Here is a 19,855-nt window from a genome sequence, read left to right as displayed (position 1 = left end):
TCGCTTCTTTCTCGAGTCCCATGATGCAAATGAACTACCATCAAGCAAGGCCCTCGAGACCTCAAAATCAACTAACTCACCTAGGTCTGCACCATCCAAACCTAAACTAACATGGCCACTAAATCCCAAACGATCAACAGACTGGTCCTCATCCTTAACAATCATAACCAAAAGATCGACATATACAGAAACATTGTCACGAATAATGGCACCAACCATGACATCTACCCTCAACCAGCTCCTTAGAACCCTCATGACTTCCCTCGATTTGAGTATGGATCTTGTGCTTCTAATAGTACGGGCCCAATACTACCTTCCACACCTATCCATACTTTCCTCAAGAATCATTGTGAATCCTCTAAGTTACATCCTCATAATGATGATACCAAAATCTGATAAACAACACACCATGCACACTACAACACTTCATCGGCTATCCTAGGATCCTCACCTCACCCTGACATCAACTTCCGAAAGACCTTATTAGTGTTAGTTAGATACTTCATGAGTAAAATCACATGCTACATAACTTAAATAATATTAGATTAAAAGACTCAACCCTACAACGATTGGACTCAAACAAGAGCTATGCAATAGGGTCAAAAATCCTTCGCTCTAAGATTATTTGACCTTTACAGCATGTGAATTAACGTATTCATTTATTAGTTAATTTACAGCCGAAAGGGTCCTACTAAACATCAAGCAAGCAACAATCGAGCATAAAATCTCTATAGAAAATAAGGAATCATAATTCAGGAAATTACATAATGCAATTCCTTAAGATCCCTACCCTATAGCTAGCACACAGTTCTATCATAATCATCATAATCAATACAATGTGGGTATCTGGGGTACACTTTCTTGCTTCGACTAATCATACATATGTCATCTTTGTTTAGTTACCTATTAAAACAATTTTGAAAACATTTATAGATCCTTAGTTTTAGTCTGGATTCACACGAATGTTTATCCAATTTTCTTAAACCAGGGCTCTGATAACAACTTGTAACATCCCAAAAATCAAGATAAAATTTTCATTTTTTAAAATCAAGCCAAAGACCATAATTGCTACAAAATAGAGTTTCCAAAATTTATAATCACAAATCAGAGTATCCCCAAAATCAAATATCATAAAATCTGAAGGATATGCTTGATCAAGCCTCAGCCTTTCCCTGATCATTTGAAGTACCTGAAATCATAACAATCAAACTGTAAGCCAAAGCTTAGTAAGTTTCCACAAAGTATCACACACAACCAAGAAGATAACAACATGCAAATATGAGCCTTCAGTCTGACTGGACTACTTCACAGGACCTACAACTTATCTGGACCGCTCTTCGGGCCTTCAACTCGGTTGGACCGCCTCGTAGGGCCTTCAACCTACCCAGACCGCCTCGAGTATCTTGGCTTTCAGCACAAAGCAGGAACGCATCCTCAGTGAACACACGTAACAATACAGATCTACAAATATATCATATAACCAACATAACATCAATCCAATATACCAGGATACATAATCTAGTGGGCAGAAATAGGTGCCTTCAACCCATAAGTATAGTAAGGAAAACTCATATTACATTCTAAAAAGATAATTAAACTGATCATAGCTCCAACTGCTGACTCTACCAGTCACCTATACAACAAACACTACCCTAGTCTCAAACTACTTCTCAAAATACCCAAAATACCCCTAAGTCAAACTTGGTCAAAATCCTAGTCAAAGTCAAGTCAAAAAGTCAAAATGAATGCGTACGCCCTGTGTACTTAGTCACTACGTTGGGAGTATTCATGAATCACCCAACCATGAGGTTCTAACCTAGTACGCGTATCGTACGTCTTGCTACGCCTAACTTACTTCACCTAGTTCTAAATATTCTCATTAAGTGCTTATTCCTTGAAGACCTTTCATCCAAATTCAGATCTACTCCCAAACCATCGTTCCAAGTCATAAAGTTTCCACATTTATGACTTTCCATGGCTAGAAAAGGTCCAAAAGCTAAAACCCTAACTTAATAACCCATTAAGACATCATAACTCTTGCATAGAGGGGATAAAAGGACCAAGATCACATTTTTATGGTTTCCTAATAGCTCCATAATGGATAAAGTTTCCAACTTTATCCATTAGGATGGTCCAAAAAATCAAGATCTAGTCTTTAAGTCTCAACGGGACTAAAAATGCTTCTTTCTCAACTTAATCCATTAAGTCCAAGTCTCCAACCTTCAAATTTGAATCAATCTAATGTTTAGATGGATAAAGTTTCCAACTTTATCTATAAAAACGTTGCAAACTTTCAAGATCTAAACTTTATGCACTAAAGTGACCAAAAAGTGACAAATATGAAAATTATCAAGATCTATGAAATTAATGAGCAAGTTTGAAGCTTTTTACTCACAAAGATCCAGAAATGATGGAATCTTGTTGGATCTATGCTTGAATCCTTCTTCCATACACTTTGTCACCACTTTGTTCTTCAAGATTCCACCTTCTAATGGAGAAATAATCTCATAAATTATGTCAAGGCTCAAAATAAGTGAGGGGAGGCTATGGTTTCGAGTTAGAGGATCAAGATGGTGGAGGTTCATGATAGGAAGGATGCCTAAGGGTTAGAAACCTTAAATAGGTCTCAAAACTCCGAAATTAGGGATTTGAAACTGCGGAATTACGCCCTGCGTAACTTTGGGTACGTCCTGCGTACTTCACTAAAAATGTATCACACCCACAGCATGTACGACCTGCGTACTCCCTTTTATATGCCCTACATACTACCAGACTCTCTTTGACTAACTTTAAACATCCGTAAGTCTTTGTTTCAACTCTGCTTTTGATGATCTTTATATCCACAGAAAGGTATCGACAAGCCTCACTCCTCTATCGAAGGAAAGGACTGAAACCAACAAAAGTAGGATACTTGGAGGAAGAGGAGCTGAATAAGACACAAAAAGGATGTTGTTGGACAGCTTGACCCCTCGTCAATATTTTGGATATGTCTCATGACTCATAAATCCAATTGACGAGATTCAAAATGATTTGAAAACTAGACAAAATTTTGGACGAGTTTCATGTCTGTACCAAAATGTGAAATATAACTCCCACGACGTGGTGACCAACACCACGACTTGGTAAATGGAAACTTCATGATCGCTAAGCTAACTTGGAGAATACGGGATATCCATGAAAACCACGACGTGGTGCCTCTCAAAAATGTCGTGGTTACTAAATTTAGGCAACTATATATATTCCAGACATTAGGTCGATTTCAGAAGGTGGAGGCCGGAGGGATGTGATTATTGATGAAGAAAAACCCTTCCAAGAACCTTTAGAAGGTATAATTCACTAGCGATTAAAGGATAAAGAGACTGGAGCAAGGATTCACACATATTCATTCAGTTTGCCTAGTTTAATCATGTTTATCCTAGTTTTCCTTTTGTTTATGTGATTTTCAGTTGTAGTTATGGGCTAAAAATCCTTGCTTTCGTTTAGATTAGATGAACTCTTAATTACGATGTGTTGATTTCTTGTTTGATGGATTGATAAAGTTAGTATTAGCTTTAAATATTGTTTAATAAATCTAAACCTGGCCTGTTAAAGTTTATATCTTGATTGCATTGTCTCAAGATTGTGTAGTTAAACTGCAGTTAATTGCATGAAATTGATTTACCTAGCTATTTATGATCATTAAATTGTTAGAGCTAGTGATTAGTCATATCCTAGTATAGGCGATAAGTTAGTTGCTTAACTATGTTAGAGAGAAATATTTGATCATAATATTTTCTTGATTACTAGACTTGACCAAAGAATAGTAGTCTGTAGATTCTATCATTCAGAGCCCAAATTACCTTTAAAATTAATTTATTGTCCTTAACTTGCATGATCATTGTGGTTAAAGTTATTGAATTGACTTATGCTAGTTAGCCTCATCATGATGACTAGTAACTTTTATTTTGTAACTAACATAACTAATCCATTATCTTAAAATCAACCATAGAGAATAGGAGGGATTCCATGCTAAATGAAAGTATAATTTATTCTTGATTTAAAATCATTTTTCTAGTTGTTTACATTATTAATTATTTGAGTATTTTAATTAAGTTAATCTAAACTTGTAAATCAGATAAAAACCCCTCACTTCTAGTTGTTTTTCTTACATCAACTTTTAGTAATTATTTTATTAATTAAATATCATTCCCTATGATCAGCACCCGACTTACTTACTATTCTATAATCTGACTAGGTACACTGCCTATAATTGCATAGTTAGTTAAGTTTTTCTAGGTTATAAATTTAAACGTTGATAGGCATACTTTTATGCACATCAAGTTTTTGGCGTCGTTGCCGGGAAACAATTTATTCTAGTTATAATTTAATTTCTTCTAGTTAATCGATCCTTTTGTGGGGTAAAACCCACAAAAAGTTATTTTCTAAATTTTTTTTATTTTTTGTCCAGGCATCCCCCACTACGTGATAATATTTTACCACGACGTGGGCACTAGTAGTTTTGTTTTTAATTTTAGTTTTTTTAATTTATTTGATTTTTTTCGTTTTATGCGTGTTTTCTAGTTTTATCTTAGCAGGGAAAAATAGGAGACATCATGACCATGACAATGGAAGAATACAAGCGACATATGAGGAATGACAATAGATGGGGTCTTGATCCACTAAAAATCCCAACCAATACAAAGTTAGAACTATCGGGACATATTCTTGGAATGCTAAAGAAATTACCTTTTTATGGGAAGGAGCACGAGGACTCTTATGAGAATATAGAAGAGATAGTAGAAATTTCTAACTATTTTCATGCACTAAACATGAGTAAAGATGCGGTGATGCTTCGACTTTTGTCGGTCTCATTGAAGGGTGAAGCTAAGGAATATTTAAAATACTTCCCTTTGGAGCAATGACGACATGGGCTGATTTTAAGATTGAGTTCATAAACTTGTTTACCCCTCCTTCAAAAGTGGTGAAGCTTAAAAAAAAAGATACATACTTTTCAACAATTAGAAGGGGAGTCGTTATACGAAGCTTGGGGGAGTTACAAGAGATTGTTACGACATTTCCCTCAACATGAGTTCAATGTATAATAAGAAATCTTAATATTTTATGATGGAGTCAATGTGTGCACTCACTAACTTCTAGACTCTCAAGGGCCTATGACAAAGAAGAATCCAACAACAAATTAATCTTTGATTGATGAATTAGCTAAGCATTCAAGAGAGTATCACAACCCAGATGAGGATTTCACTAGAGGAAAATCAAGTGAAGATAGAGGTCAATATGCTATCAGTTTGGTAATTGCAAAGCTCGATGCGATGGAAGAAAGGATCACAAAATGGGTGGATCAATTCAAGATAGATGCAGATCTTGTGGCAAACCCCACTCTATAAGGGATTGTAAGTTGGAGTACAAGAGAGATCGGGATATAAAAGAAATTCAACAACTAAAGCATGATCTCTACCAAATAGAACAAGTCCAATCCAAGAAAATATCTTCTCTTGAGTCAATGCTATTTAGATTTATGGAAGCTAGCGATAAACGACATGATACTATAGATGCAACACTTGGAGAACAAAAAGAATCTATTTTGAGCATTCACAGACAATTCGTAGAATTAACAAAGCTTGTGCAAGAAAAGCTATTGGATACACCTTTAAGAAAAGTTGAGTCAATCCCAATCTCTCAAGTCATGGTTGTTTATACAGAAGAAGAGGAAGAATTGGTACATATGGGAGTCCTTGATTTAACAGAAGAACAGTCTAATCGGTCACTCAAAGTAAAAGCGAAAGAAGAAACAGAGTATCGTGAAGTTGTCCAGTCGACACGACGTGGAGGCAATAATGCCACGTTGTAGGCACCGAAGGAAGATTATGATTTTTCTGTTGTTAAACCGTATCGACCACCTCTCCCTTACCCATCATGTGCCAATGTCAATCTGGTGAGGCAAGAACATACAAAGTTCCTTAAGCATGATGAATATGAATGCATTAAGGAATAAGAGTGGGGGAATGGGATGAGCCTTTAGCCAAAGAGCAATTGGAAAAGGAAGTGAATTATTCGAAACCTCCAATGTCAACACCAATGATTTTTGAGGTGTTTGCTTTTACAAGACCTCCATAAAAATTCATAGAGAAAGTTGAAGAAAAAGAAGAAGAGAGAGATGAGCCTTATTTTGACAAGAAAAACCCGGGAAGAGATAAGGAAAAAGCTAAAGACACAAGTGTTGGGTTAAAGATTCGTTTGAAGATTGCGTCATTGGGCTCGACTGTTAGTCCATTTATTTTGTACTCCGGTTTGGGCCTGTCCAACCGAGAGCCTGTTAGGTTTATTATATAAGTATATGCTTGCATGCATAATGAAGTTAACGATCTAGATTACAAGATAGAGAATTACGATAGCTTTGATTTTCTTTATCGTTCTTGTAAACCATCCAACCCTCTACAGTTGATGTTCTTGATCGAGCTCTTCTGAGGGTTTAATTTTAATCATTCGACTCGTTTGATTCATTCTTGACTTGTTCTTTATTTTCGTGTTCTTGCTGTTTAATATTTATTCACCTGTTTAAGATCTAATCGATCTTCAAGATTAAGTTTTAATCTCATCAATTGGTATCAGAGCAGGAGGCTGTGTAATCGATACACATCTTTTCTGTGAAAAGGTTTCAATTAGGGTTTTTCCACAATTACTGATATTTATTGAGCCGTCATCTCATTATTGACGTATCTTGATATTTATTGTTTTGCCTTAATCTGATTTATTACAAGTCTGATCTTTAAACAGGTTATTCGATCATTATGGACGAGTCACAATCAAATCCCATCAATATTTCCAACAGCATCGGTTCAACCACGAAGATTCCAATCCTATATACCCATGATTATGAAGTCTGGGCGCATCACTTCGAAGACTATGTTATAGGATCTGAGGATAATGGATACCTCATATGGGAAGCAATTATCAATGGACCTTTTTCTCATTCTGCAACGTCAAGGATTATTAAAACTCAAAAGGAGTACAATGATCTGCTGAAGGATGTTAAAGATATTGCGCAAGATGAAAAGGATAAATTCCAGTGCAATATCAAGGCGTTAAGATTGATCAGATTCGCCCTTCAGTCCGACACTTTCAGGTTGGTAAGCTCATGCACGACGGCAAAGGAAGGTTAGGATAGACTTCGTGAACTGTACTCTACAGACGAGGATCTTGAACATTCTATCCAAACCTTGCTCTTATCTGAGTTTGGAGAATTCAGGCAAGGAGCTGAAGAAACTGTGACCCAGACGTTCGATCGCTTCAATCATCTTCTTAGCAAGATGATCAAACATGACATCAAAAGGAAGCTTATCGAGTAGAAGGTTACGTTCTTAAATGGTCTAATGTCAGAATGGAGAGCAGTGGTGTCTACAGTTAAAGCCCATGAGCAGTTTAAATCATACTCTTTGGCGAAACTGGTGGGTATTCTCAAGTCTCAGGAGAAGATTGTGCTGCAGGAAAAGAATGTTGTTTCAAGCCTAGGTTCACTGGCCCTCCTATCAAAAAGTAAAGTTGTGATGGAGGATGAAGACCTCAACTTGGAGGAGTATGACCTCACGTATGAGGATTATGCTATGATGGTGTCTAACCCCAAGAGGTTCATTAAGAAGAGATTCCCCAGCAACAAAAACCGAAACTGGCAGGGGAGTTATAGTTCAGAAAAGGTTAATAATGAACCGAAGGTTGAAGAGCCCAAGAAGGAACCGAAAGCAGATGGTGATTCTGGAGTAAGCTGTTACTACTGTGGAGGGAAAAATCACTATGCTAAGGATTGTGTCCTCAAAAAGATGGCTGAAAAAAATGAAGAAAAGGATGAGGAAGCTTTGCTACAGAAAAAGCTTGATGAGATGAGGAAGAAGAAATCTACCGCTAACCCTTCCATGAATGCTCTTATTGTGCAGGGTTCGGTTGCTGATGACGAGTTCGGTGGAGTGGAAGTTTGGTCAACCGACTCTGAAGACGATGAAGTGAGGAAGCCTTCTCATGGAAAGGCTTGCGTGGCAAAGGAGGAGAGCAGTGGAGGAAGGTGCTTCATGGTGTCCGATGTATCTCAGATGAGGGGATACAACACTGATGGTGAAAGCAATGAACCGAAGGAGCAGCAGGATATGTGCTTTACGGCCAAACCGCTCAGCGTGCTCGATGAAATGATCAAGAAGGTACAATCGGTTTTCGTTTCATTTAAAGTACCACAATCCTCATATGAGAAAGAACTAAAAAATGTTAATACAAGAATTTCTCATCTAGATAGTAGTTTAACTCAAACTCAAGTCACCAATTCTAACATAACTGATCAATTAAGCAGGGTGTCTTCAAAGAGTGAGGAGCGGCGCATGTGGATCGAGTTGAAGGAGTCTGAATTAGTTAAAATAAAAGATGAAAACATTTATTTACAAAGAGACAATTTAAAGTTGTTAAAACAGCGTAATGTCTTTTGTTTAATTGCAAAACGTCTTTATACTAATATTACCCAGCTTCACTTGGACTGTGAAATAGGCCAAAAGAATCATCGCATGATTTTGCCCTTCCTTGAGTTTAAGGAGGATGAAATTGATGCCGAAGCTTATAATTTTGAGAGTGTGATATCATCTGATGACGTCAATCCGACCTATATGTATGGACTGGACAAAATTGAATCTTTCATTAAATCCAAGGACCACAAGGACATGCTTAAAAACCTTTTGGATGAAAATGATAGACTTAAACTGAGAACCGAAACCATACAAAAATTTGACTCTTTAAACGCCAACTTGAGCTCAGAAAACAAAATTGATGTTGGAAATGCATCTGAGCTTAATGAGGACGACAACATGAGTGAAATTTCTGTAGAGGACACGGTTGACTGCTCATAATTTGTAAAAAACGAACCTGAAAACCACAAGAATCTAATTTCTGAAAATTCAGTGGAGTTCGCTCGATTGTCCCAACAAAAGTCCCCGATCTTAGCAGAGAAAGCGGTTGTATATCAAAAGGTCAGGACCACTCTAAATCAAGTGTACAAGGTCACTGGAGTAACCGAACATCAGACCGCTGAACTCACAGCTATTGTAAACAAAGACAATGCTGATGGCTGCGATGAATACTTCTGGTCAGCTCCAATAGATAATGCAAACGAAACGGTAGGCTTATCAGAAAGAACCTCATGGATGAGTAAAGGTAGATACATACCAGAACCCTTGAATAAGCCACATAATTTCGATGTGCCAAGTACTAGTGGTACGAAAGACATTCCTCAAAAGAATGGAAGTTCGGCAAAAGAAGACATTCCCTCTAGTTCCTCAGTTCAAAGTGAAACTCCCACAGTTCAAAGTGAACCAGCCAAGGAGAAACCGAAAATGAAAGCCAATATTCATCATCAACCGAAGCAGATGAGGAATAAGAAACGTGAAAGGAACCAGAGATACAGGAAGAATCTCTCTGAAAGGAAACAATTCTGGCAATACCAGAATGAATATTTCTCACATCAAGACAAGAATCTGAAGTTTGAGAACAATCCTGTCAAAAAGCATGAGAGCCACAACAACCGAAAGCCAAGGTTCGGTTCTAAGGATGACTTCAACCGAAAGCAAAGGTTCGGTTCACAGAACGACTCCAACCGAAAGCATAGGTTCGTTTCTGAAATAAAAGGAAATCACAACTCTAAGGTCAGTCCCATCAATGATCAAAAGCAAAAGGGTCACCTAGAGTCTCCAGCTAAGAAGTCATCTCAATCTAAACCCACTCCTTCTCATTCATCTAATTCTTCTACTTCTTCCAATTCATCTCCATTTCACTCAAAAGCTCATTCCGTTCGTTCTCAAAAATCTCATTTGTCAGCTGAACAAAAGGGCAAACAGAAGATTAATGCATCCAATCCAGAGTCTAAACCGAACGCACCTAATCCTAATAAAATAAAAGTATTTACCATCAAAAGGAAAGATGAAACAACACTTATAAAACGAACATATCTTGTTGACATCTCTCTTACTATTCCTGTTCCTATGAAAAGCTCACATGGACCCAAGAAACTTTGGGTTCCTAAATCTGCTTAATTTTTGCAGGTTATAAGTGACGAGCAGTTCGACGAAGAATGGTACATCGATAGTGGCTGCTCACGTCACATGACAGGAAGGAAAGAAGAGCTCAGGGAATACAAGTCTCTTTCAAACGGTGGCAACGTCAAGTTCGGAAACAACTCTTTCGGCACCATAAAGGGATACGGAATGATAACTAATGGTGATTTTACTATAAGGAAGGTGGCTTATGTGGAAGGACTACAACACAACCTCATCAGTGTATCTCAGCTTGTTGGAGGTACAGGTCTCAAAGTCTCATTCGACGATGAAGGTTCTGAAATTATTGAGAAGAAGACGAAGAAAGTAATTCTCAAATCGGAGCGTAAGGGTGAAATGTTTCCTTTAAACCTTAAACCTATCAAAGGAAACCCAGCTATATGCTTGTTATCAAAAGCTCAATCTGACGAAAGCTGGTTGTGGCACCGAAGACTCTCTCATCTCAACTTTAAAGATATCAACAAACTTGTCACTGGAGGTCATGTTCGAGGCCTTCCATTGCTCAAGTTCGACAGAGATCATTTGTGTGCTGCATGTGAAATGGGGAAGCAGAGTCGTCAAAGTCATCCATCTATAATTAACACAAAAGTTGTTGAACCACTCGAATTACTTCATATTGATTTGTGTGGTCCATCATATATCGAAAGCATCGGTGGTAGCAAGTATATTCTTGTTATTGTTGATGACTTTTCACGATTTACATGGGTGTTCTTTCTAAAGCTCAAATCTGAAGCGACTCATAAGCTGAAAGTGTTCATCAAGCAAATTGAAGTACAGCTCAAGAAGGTCGTTCGCAACATCAGAAGCGACAATGGTCTGGAATTCAAGAGCATGGAATTTGAAGAATTTCTAGCAGAAAAGGGAATAAGTCACAACTTCTCAGCTCCCTACACACCTCAACAGAACGGAATTGTCGAAAGACGAAACCGATCTTTGTGTGAAGCTGCCCGAACTATGCTAAGTTTCGCTTCCTTACCTCTTTACTTTTGGGCTGATGCAATTTCTGCTGCTTGTTTTACACAGAACAAGTCTTATCTCAACAAACGATTCACGCTCACACCATACGAGATTCTCAACAACAGAAAGCCCAATGTGAAATTTTTCCATGTGTTCGGCTCACGGTGTTTCATCTTTAACTCTAAAGAACACCGCAACAAGTTCGATGTCAAAGCCGACGAGGGAATCTTTCTGGGTTACTCTCTCACTTCCAAAGCATACAGAGTCCTAAACAAGCGTTCGAGAAAAATCGAAGAGACCTATTACGTGACTTTTGACGATAGCTATGTCAAAAAGCTACAGGCCAAAGAAGACACAGCTAGGGAAATCTTTCCTCAAACTGGCCAAGTCACAGTCTCGATCACTAATCTATATGAGAAATTTATGGAGCTTTTTGACAAACCAGAGAAAGCCACTCTCTCAGAAGCAGGCGCAGCAGACAACAAGGTAAACCACATGAAGCAAATTGTCGAAGAAGCTGCCAGGAGAATGAATGAAGGAGGATCGAATTCTGATGAACCTCCATCCAACGATGCATCAGTCGAGGGGGAGCCAAGCTCACATGTTGAGGGGGAGCCAAGCTCTACAACTGCTACTGAAAGTCCAACTGCAACCGAAAGTGCTTCTCCAACCGAAGGTGCATCAACGCCTGAAAGTCCAGCACCACAAGAAACCTCTGAACCTCAAGTTTCTCATAGCTCATCAATCGAGGGGGAGCATGGTGATATGTCACTTGACTACGAAAGCCAATCCGAGCCAGAAGAAATAATCAATGCTGAACTAGACCCAACCTTTGATCCAAACTATCCTCCTCTTACCAAATGGACCAGAGATCATCCTATCTCTCAAGTGGTTGGTGATGTCTCCGAAAAGGTTCTGACCCGATCACAACTGAAGGCAAAACAGACATCCTTATTTTCAAAGGTTGAGTTTTGTATGTTTAACTCATTCGTATCAAAAGTTGAACCGAAGACAGTTAATACTGCTCTTGATCACTCCGATTGGGTTCAAGCGATGCAAGACGAACTGAACGAATTTGAAAGGAACAAAGTCTGGCGCCTCATTCCAACTCCTCCAGATGCCTCGGTTGTTGGTCTCAAATGGGTCTTTAGGAATAAAATGGACAAGGAAGGGAATGTTATAAGGAACAAAGCTCGTCTGGTAGTAAAGGGATATTGTCAGGAGGAAGGGATTGATTATGAAGAGACTTTCGCTCCCGTAGCTAGGTTGGAATCTGTTAGAATATTTCTTGCTTACGCTGCCCACAAAAACTTTGAAGTTTTCCAAATGGACGTCAAGTGTGCATTTCTTAATGGAGAACTCGAAGAAACCGTGTATGTGGAGCAACCTCCTGGGTTCGTGAACGAAAAGTATCCAAATCATTGCTACATTCTGGATAAAGCTGTGTATGGCCTCAAACAAGCTCCGAGAGCCTGGTATGAAACGCTAACTAAATTCTTAAAGATGTCTAAATTCAAACAAGGTTCGGTTGACCCAACCTTCTTTCGCAAAAAGGAAGGTAACCACCTTATGATAGTTCAAATTTATGTCGATGACATCATCTTTGGCTCTACGAATCCCAGCCTAACAGCTGAATTCAGAAAGCTGATGGAGACTAAATTTGAAATGAGCTCAATGGGTCCTATTAACTTTTTCCTTGGTTTAAATATTAGACAGGGACCCGAAGGCATCTTTATCAATCAGGAAGCTTACACGAAGACTCTCCTAGCAAAGTTTGGTATAATGGGAGACTCCAAAGTCAAAGTCCCAATGGCATTCGGCACCAAGCTAACTCCATCTCTAGACAAACCGGCTGTTGATATCACGCTCTATCGTGAAATGATAGGCTCACTAATGTATCTTACTGCTAGCAGGCCTGACATCATGTTTTCTGTATGTTATTGTGCTCGATTTCAGGCAAACCCACGCGAACCTCACATGCTTGCAGTGAAGAACATTTTACGCTATCTCAAGCGAACCACCTCCTTAGGTCTATGGTATCCTTCCAACTCAGGCTTCTTCGTTCAAGCCTATTCAGATGCTGACCTTGGAGGATGTGGACTCGACAGAAAAAGCACCACTGGTGGCTGTCAATTCCTTGACGGGAAGTTGGTTAGCTGGCAATCCAAGAAACAAACGTGCGTGTCGTTGTCTACTGCCGAAGCAGAATACATAGCCGCTGCATCCTGCACCTCTCAAGTGATTTGGATCCAGAGTCAACTTCGAGACTATGGACTCAATATGAAGAAGATCCCATTATATTGTGACTCTGAAAGTGCAATTAGGATCTGTCATAACCCAGTGCAACACTCTAAAACCAAACACATAGCACTGAGGTATCACTTCATCAAAGATCATGTGGAAGATGGAAACGTCGAAGTACACTTTGTCAGAACCACTGATCAACTGGATGACGTCTTTACCAAAGCTCTTCCTGAAGAATCATTCAACAGAATACTGCAAGGGCTAGGTATGATGGAATCAGAGTCAGTACCTCACACTACCTCTCAACCTCAAACGTAAGAAGCGAAATTGACTGAACGTTCCGGTTCGGTTAAATCATCTGACTCGCTCATCACCACTAAGGTAGTTTTCTTGGTTGAATATTTCTTGTACACAGTTGTTTATCTTATTGTTAATAGTATTTTATGATTCCATGTCTAAATTCCTTGGTTTTCTAAAATTTTCCAAAAACCGAAACCTACCGAAGGTTCGGGTTCGGTTTTTCAAAATTTTCTTGAACCGAAACCAACCGAACGCTCGGGTTCGGTTTTTCAAAATTTTCTTGAACCGAAACCAACCGAACGCTCTGGTTCGGTTTTCAAAATTTTCTTGAACCGAAACCAACCGAACGCTCGGGTTCGTTTTTCAAAATTTTCTTGAACCGAAACCAACCGAACGCTCGGGTTCGGTTTTTCAAAATTTTCTTGAACCAAAACCAACCGAACGTTCGGGTTCGGTTTTTCAAAGTTTTCCACAGTTTTTTTTTCTTACTCTTTCCAAGTCTTATTATTTCAAAACCTCCAAAAATATTTTTCTCTTTTAATTTTGTTTGTGTTCGTCCGTTTATGGGGATATAATTGTTGGATTACTTAAGTGTCCCTAGAAGCATGCTGCTGTATGTGTCCCAAGCCTCATAAGATTCTGAATAATCGCCTTAATGACTTGGTATAAACAAACCTTGTCTTCCCAATAAGGCTACCACATTTATTCTAATCGTGAGCTACCTCACTCTCTTCTCACATGAGATAAGAGTTTTCTGCTTGGTCCTTCTTTTTGCAGCTGAGGTACTTTATTTTCTTACACCATCTCCATTACATTCGTTTCATCAACGTAACCCTTGAGACTCTCAGAAATTACCACTGAGGTTTATGGTTACACAACAACTGTGTTTATGATCTTAGTTTCGTGCCACTACGAGCTGAGTGAAACCCAAAATTCAACACCAAATCTGAATTGATGGTGAACAATTAATTTGCTCAAGTTTTCACCAAAGAATCGACGGATGTATCTTACTGAAATCTCAACTTTTTATTTTTTGAGTGATTCCTATGAAATTGTTAAACACCATAACATTTCTTCCCTTGGGATCCAGTTTTTAATTTTTTTTGAGATTTTATATTTTCCAAGCCAATTTAAAATTAATTCCTACCTACTTGTTCAACAGACTACACCGGTCTCACAAGTACTTTGATCACTTTCTTTCTTATTTCAAGATTAGAATTGTTGCATCAAAGCGAAAGCCACCCTGAAGTAGCCTAATTAAAAGAAGCCTTTCAACATTTATTAATAAGTGTTTGATCGTAATTCAACGGGAATCCACATTAACACTTTAAGGTCTCTCTTGACCTTGAAGGAAGAGATTCGTGCCCGGGATCATTTGTTTCATGTCATTATTGACATCACATTCCTTCCTACAAAGAGTTGCTTTATTTCTTTTCCTCTTACACTCTTAGCACGAAAATAATTTCAGGCTGATTTATTGCATTGGTGGTTAATTATTAAGACGTGCTCAACAATCATCCACGTGGGCAATTTATTCAAAAGATGCGATTCAAAAGATAAGACGAAGGGTTGCTGACTCAGGCGGGAAATAAAAGGATTGAATTTCAACCGGTAGATAGGGGCGCGTGTGAATTTGAAACGCCCACTCTTTTACTGACATAATGGACGCGTGTGCGAATTTCAAGCGATTCCTCTCTGGCACTTAAAGGCGCGTGACGATTTGAAACGGTTTGTTCTGAAACGGTGCTTGTTGGGCGGCGTGTTCCTAGGATTCTGACACTCTCTCTCCTACGTGATCATCGCATGCCTTAACTGTCACGCATCTGTCATTCCGGGAAACCTTTTCGTATTTCCATAGAAGATTTGGACAGATTTTTCTCTCTCCTTACAATCACTATAAAAGGCAGTCTCCACTCCCATTTACCTCTTTACTACATCCGGATTTCCAAGAGAGCAAAAATTTCCCTAAAGCTTTCCTGTTCATCTTCTTCTTCCTACCTTCAACAATGGCAGAATCATCATCCGTCCATGCCACCTCACACATCCTTCCCATTCGTCCTCAACAATGCTTGGTGATTGACCTAACACCTCAGGCATATGATTCTTACATGTTTCCGATCATCGAGTGCCTGAAGTACTCGCAAATCGCTCCTGCACAATCTCGGGTTGAGTCTGTGCCCATGGTGCTCCTATCGCAGGTGTATGCGACTGCTCATTACGATAAAGCAGTCGACAGGGTGTTCTTCGAGGTGTCTGATCACAAGACCTCGATTTCAAGGCAACGATTTGGTACACTGCTAGGGTTTGCTGCTGACCCTTCAAGAATCAATCCGGAGACGATTCCGGTGGGCCATCTTTACAACATGTTTTACAATATGGGGTACACGGAGGTGCTCACCTCCGTCGCAAAGTTCAAGAAATCCTGCTTGCCGCCGCAGTGGAACGGCATGTTCACAGTACTCTTCAAGGGCTTATCTGAACGGAGCTCAGGATCCGATGGTTCTAGTCGACTGTTCTTGTCGATTATGTATGGCGTCTACAACGGAGTCAATCTTGACTATGGGTTCGTTCTCTGGCAACAACTCATCCAGAGCCTCTCTTCTTCTTCGCGACATTCTGAGGTGTCGTATGCCCGGTTCTGGACTCTCATCACAAAGTGGGCAATGGATAAGTTCGACGTCCCCACTGCTGCTGGTGCATCGATGTCTTCGGTTGGTACTTTTCATACCACGAAGATCATCGTCTCAGATGCATCCAAGTTTTCTTTCATTGGCTCTATTCCGGAGACAATGTACGGCGATGTTCCTTCTGACAGCAGGATCATCAGGACGATTAAGGAGTTCAAACAGTCAGGACCGAGGGAACTCACACAGGAAATGCTCAAGTCCATCCATGATGCTGACAAACCTGTTCCTAGGGGTAAAAAGGCGGATAAAGGGAAGCAAGTGACCAAAGCTGCTAAAGGTCCTTCTCCCAGGAAGAGGAAACCAACCAAACCTGCAACATCCCCGCAGCCGAAGAGAAGGAAGACTCAACCGAAGCGAAAGCTTATCATCCCTTCCTCTTCGAGTGACTCAGAAGGCGAGAGTTCGGATTCGGACGGCTCTCAACGAGGCGAAACACCTCCAAGAGGCAACACTCCACCCCGATCTCCTACCCCAGACATGGAAATCCATAATTCACCAATTCCTTCACCCACTCAAACAATCCCTACTTCCATTCCCACCATAACCCCCACTACCACTATTCCTCCAACATCTTTCCCTATACCACCACCCATTTTCACAGCTGAAACCGAAACACCACCTGTAACCGAAATACCACCCGTAACCGAACCACCTCAAACCGAAACCCAGCATACAACCAAACCTACCCACACTCAACCACCACCCGAAACTACCCCAACCCACACTCAACCTGAACCTACAAAAACCACCACACCCCCAGCTTCACCACCCCCACCATCTCCAGACCATGCCTCTGATGGAGATAACCCATTCCTTGGCGGTGAAAATATGACCTTCGATTCGGTCTACTTTAGTCCGTTTCAGGTTCAAATTGACGATGAGGACGATGCTCCAGTAACAAAGAAGCATCTAAAGGAGCTAAACGAGAAGGTTGACCTACTTCTTGCGTCATCCACCAACTCTCAGTCCTCTCTCTGTGAAGCCGCACTTCAGAAGATTGTTGATGCCTTCTCCAGGGCTCAGCATGATTCTGTAGCTTCAGCCACTGCAGCAATAAACGCCTCCACAAAAGCCTGTGAGGCAGCGACCGCAAAAGTCGATAAACTATTCTCAGACGCCTCTTCCCTGTTGAAGTCCTTACAGGAAAGCGCTGATGCCACCAAGACAACTTTGGAACCAATCGTTCAGCAATTGGCAAAGTTCGTCTCAACGGAGTTACAGTCATTCGCTAACCTTCGCCAATCCATTAGCGATGATAACTTGGCCTTCGTGTCTCCATTGATGAGCGCCTCGCTAAGCTTCAAGAGGATCTCGCAGTTGAAAACTCATTAATGGACGCTCTGGCAAGCAAAACCACCGCCCTCAAGGTCAAGAGCACTCAGCTTTCAAATTCATAGCAACAGCTTGAAGCTCTTCGATCCGAACGGGAGGTTATAAAAACATGTGTTTTGGATGTACACGCTGCCCTATCTAACATCCTAGAAGCACACGATCCGATTCTCAATCATTCGGTGAGGCGAACCCTTGCTGAAAAGCTTTCTCCTGCCATGGACCTTCTCAGCAAAATCGAAGGCTTACCTAGTTTCGTGTCCGATCCGAAACAAGGGGGAGAAGGGAAGAACTCCGGATCGAAACCACCTCCTTCCTCCAAAGCTACTCACACAACCGAACCACCTCCGACTGGTCAAACTTCGGGTTCGGGTGTGAAGGATAAAGGGAAGAACATAGCTGAGGAAGCAGATGAAGATGAAGATACAGAAACCATTGCGGACATGTTGAAACGTAAAAACAGTCGCAATGTTGATGATGATATCAATCGTGTGGCGCGAGAGGCTGAAGAAGCCGAACGCAAGAAGAAAGAAGCCCACGATCTCCTTGAGAGCAGGAAGACTCTCTTCCCTGCCTGGACTCGGGAGCGAATGATTAAGGAGGCCATAGATACTCCTAGCATCCTATGGCTCGAGCCGGTGATCTCCTTCGACTGCTATAATTCTGTCGATTCGCAGTTCGATATGCCGTTGACTCGAAAGGCGTTTATCTTCCACGCCTTCTCCAATATTTTTGAAGTCCCTCATCCTAATCCTGAGGTTGATAGGGAGCTGATCGAATTCTATCTGAAGGTTGCTCGTCCTCAGTATCAAACATGGAGCGCCCATAAGATAGTGAATGTTCGGGTATTGAAGCCTTATACCGTAGGAAGATTCATCAATGTTCGGTTCAAGGTGATTCGAGGGTCTGCAAGAACTGAACATCTTATATCCCTGGCAGATCTACCGAACCTAAATCCTCATGATTGGATCGTTTTGCATAACATCCTCTTGACGAATGAAGCTGAATATGGTCCGATTATAGACCATCTCAAAAGGATGTTAGTCTGTTACATCATGGAGGTAGCCCTAATGGATCAGGAGGTAGCCACAGTCTTCAAGAAGAAACCGAAGATAGCTCCTGTGGGATCGGCCAGTGATCTCAATCAAATGAAAATGGGCAAGATCGACCCGAGACGCAATTCGGTCATGTTCACTAGAGCAGAAGGACAGAAATGTCTCTTTGCTTTAGCTGACAAACATCTTTACACCACTGCTTGTCTAGAGCACGTGTTGTCGATCATCCGAAGGTGTAAAGAGAATGCAGCAGATGATGTCAAGTACTTCAACAACATGATCCAATGGTACATCAGATTCAGGCAGACGATACTTGCTCTAATCTCTCGCCTGTTTCAGACTGTGAAGAAGAAGGTACCTGCTGCTGCTGGCCCAAGTAACAAGTGAAGATCTCGCTCCAATTGACGCAAAGGGGGAGATTGTTGGGTTAAAGATTCGTTTGAAGATTGCGTCATTGGGCTCGACTGTTAGTCCATTTATTTTGTACTCCGGTTTGGGCCTGTCCAACCGAGAGTCTGTTAGGTTTATTATATAAGTATATGCTTGCATGCATAATGAAGTTAACGATCTAGATTACAAGATAGAGAATTACGATAGCTTTGATTTTCTTTATCGTTCTTGTAAACCATCCAACCCTCTACAGTTGATGTTCTTGATCGAGCTCTTCTGAGGGTTTAATTTTAATCATTCGACTCGTTTGATTCATTCTTGACTTGTTCTTTATTTTCGTGTTCTTGTTGTTTAATATTTATTCACCTGTTTAAGATCTAATCGATCTTCAAGATTAAGTTTTAATCTCATCAACAAGAATGAAGGAAAAAATCAAGCGAAAGCACAATGAAGATGTCAACCAAAAATGCAAGAAAGCTAAAAAATGGCATTTAATAGAAGGTTTGCCTACAAACGAGCAAGGTTCAAGATGATGGAGAATAGGGAGGTTACACTTCCACTTGACACAATGTAGAAGGGAAGGAGTCTGACTCATGACTCCTAAAAAAGAAGCGCTTATCGTGAGGCAACCTGATATTTTAGGAGTTTGCATTTTCTTTCTTTTTTATTTATTTTTAGTTTTTGTTTTCACTTATAGTTTTAACTTATTTTAACTGAATTATCATGTGTTTCTATAGTCTCTTGATCTTATTTTGTAGTATTGAAAGAAAGTGAAATAGTGAAGTAGCTTAATTGATGAAGAAGTTGTGAGATT

At 40.1% G+C, this 19,855-nt stretch overlaps 1 non-coding gene across 1 annotated transcript; it reads right to left on the bottom strand.

Moving 5' to 3' along the window:
- Positions 1–4,964: 4,964 nt before the first annotated feature.
- On the bottom strand, positions 4,965–5,071 carry LOC145056062 (small nucleolar RNA R71). Its single transcript, XR_013685600.1, has one exon. It is a non-coding gene; the product is annotated as a small nucleolar RNA R71 (small nucleolar RNA).
- Between the last annotated feature and the right edge of the window lie 14,784 nt (positions 5,072–19,855).

Source organism: Lactuca serriola, chromosome 5 (assembly GCF_051521515.1).
Source record: "Lactuca serriola cultivar US96UC23 chromosome 5, Lser_US96UC23_V15, whole genome shotgun sequence".
Taxonomy (NCBI): Eukaryota; Viridiplantae; Streptophyta; class Magnoliopsida; order Asterales; family Asteraceae; genus Lactuca; species Lactuca serriola.
This window is presented reverse-complemented; position numbering and strand designations above follow the sequence as displayed.